The following is a 2504-nucleotide window of genomic DNA, read 5'->3' as shown; positions in this document are numbered from 1 at the left end:
TATATATATATATATATATATATATACAGAGAAAGACAAAGAGGAGAGCACAGGGGCAAAACTCCAAGGTACTCTGAACTGAATTAAGTGCTTTCAGCTTGTTCATTTTCCATGTTTGTTGACGTCCACAGCCTCCACCCCTTACCACCTTAATTTGTAAAAGTAAAGCATAAATGGTCAATAAATGGTAAATGCACCGTAATGCTTGCAGAATCCTGTAGAGAATGTGAACTTCTTCACTTATTTAGTTGATAATTCATGAGTACTGTTCTTTACATTATTTCAGTTTATTTAGTTTTGTGGGCCTTCATTTGTGTACAGCTCTATATAGGTCCCAACACAGCATTTCAATTGTGTTGAGGTTTGACTTTGACTGGGCCACTGCAACTCCTTGACTCTTTGCTTTTTCAGCCTTTCTGTTGCAGACCTACTGGTGTGTTTGGGATCATTGTCCTGATGCATGACCCAATGTTTGACCCAGCTTTACCTTTTGGGTAGATGGCCTCACGTCTGACTCTGGAGTACTGGTATACAGGGGAGTGGTTCACCCCTCCACATGCAGCGTTGTGCAGTGTGGCCTAACATCTTTGTTTTGGTCTTATCTTACTGCTAATGTATTTCCACATTGGCATTGTGTTAACACAGACCTGAATGCTCCAGACCACCTTTTCTGCTTTTATAGGGGTGGTCACACTTGCTTATTATCATTTAGTCAAGGGTATTTGATTAGTTACTTACCCTCTCAGTTCCTAAGGAAGCAGGAAGCATATACTTATTTTTTTTCCACACACTCTTTCTGCATTTGACATGTATTGTGATTCTAATAAGTTAAAGGAAATTATTGTTATGAGACAATAAGTGAAAAACACTTGCACACTTTAATAAGCAGTTTCTGTTTATTTACTGTTTATTTTCACACTATATTTTGGTGTATTTTTTATAAAATGTCAAATTAAAACAAATAAACAGTATTTCTGCATGTGATACATCATTCAATATGCTTTGAGTGTATGTACTTATTTACTCATGATATTTGTCTCTAATACTCAATCTGCATAGTAAAATAATGAGGAGGGGCTAATTCAAATATGCATTGGTACAAATACATGTAATGTGTTTCACCACATGACTAAAGGTTGTACACCTGTGTTCAGTTGTTCCTTCATGCTGCAATATGACCATCCTCAAAGGAATTGTTCTCATGTCTGTATTTCTTACAGGTGAGAATAAAGCGTCATTTTTATTTATAGAATATTATTTTTATTTTCTGAGGGTTTGTAAAGTCTGAATCACTTGTATTCCTACAGGTGTAAGTGGCCAGACACTGACTGAGTCTGAGCCAGCAGTCCTTCAACCGGGAGGTTCTCACAAACTGACCTGTACAGCCTCTGGATTCACATTCAGTAGCTACTGGATGGGCTGGGTCAGACAGGCTCCTGGAAAGGGATTGGAATGGATTGCACTCATTTCAAGCAGCAATTCTATTGAGTTTTCCTCAACACTAAAGGGAAGATTCAGCATTTCCAGAGACAACAGCAAAAATCAAATATACCTTCAAATTAGCAGTGTGAGGAGTGAGGACACTGCTGTGTATTACTGTGCCCGATGGTCACAGTGACACAGATGCTTATTTTGCTGAACAAAAAGCAGACAGCTGTGTTTATAACATTTCTGTGTCACGTCTCTTTGTCTCTTTTGAAGGTTCCATAAAGGATTAACTTTAGCTGCCAGTCTGAATACATATTAACCTCAATAATCAAGTATTGCTAGTCTGACTACAATAAAAGCAAGAGTATACCCCCCACACAAAAATTTCAGTAGCAGAGAGTAGTAGAGTACTCAGTAATTTGTAGTAAAACTGCCATTAAAAAAAAAGCATCTGCTCCAAAAATGACAGATCACGCTTGAAAAGTTTGCAGCTGACAACACAGACAATGAAAAAGCCTTCTGGAGGATAAAGATGGTAGAAGCGAGTCCTTCAATGCACAAGAACACTGTACCAGCTATTAAACATGGTGGTGGTAGTCATATGCTACGAATCTTTTTGGAACTGATACATTGCACAAATATGCAATAAAGAGGACTACTTCAGAATTCTTTAGCATAAGCTCAAACCATCAGCTAGATGCTGAAAACTTGGACACAACAGGGTGTTCCAACAGGACAATGACCCCAAACACACATCAAAGGTGGTTGTGAAATGGATGAAGCAGGCTGATATTAAGCTTTCGGAATGGCATCATCAAAACCTTGACCTCAAATATATGCACTGTGCTTAAAATTGGGTTTATGCCACAAAATAAAGCCATTTAACTGCAAAACTACCAAGACTGGTCAAACACCCAAAAACAATCCTGCCAGAAAATGGCAACCACAAATGTATCAAAAGTAAACTAATACAAAATGATATTAAGATTACAAAAATGTTTTTTGTCTAATAATAAAATGTGTCACTACAGTGTTTAAATACATTCGAGCAAATACAGTGTTCTTTAGGCTATTCA

The sequence above is a fragment of the Salminus brasiliensis genome, chromosome 12 (assembly GCF_030463535.1).
Source record: "Salminus brasiliensis chromosome 12, fSalBra1.hap2, whole genome shotgun sequence".
NCBI classification, from domain to species: domain Eukaryota; kingdom Metazoa; phylum Chordata; class Actinopteri; order Characiformes; family Bryconidae; genus Salminus; species Salminus brasiliensis.
Note: the sequence above shows the minus strand (reverse complement) of the source record.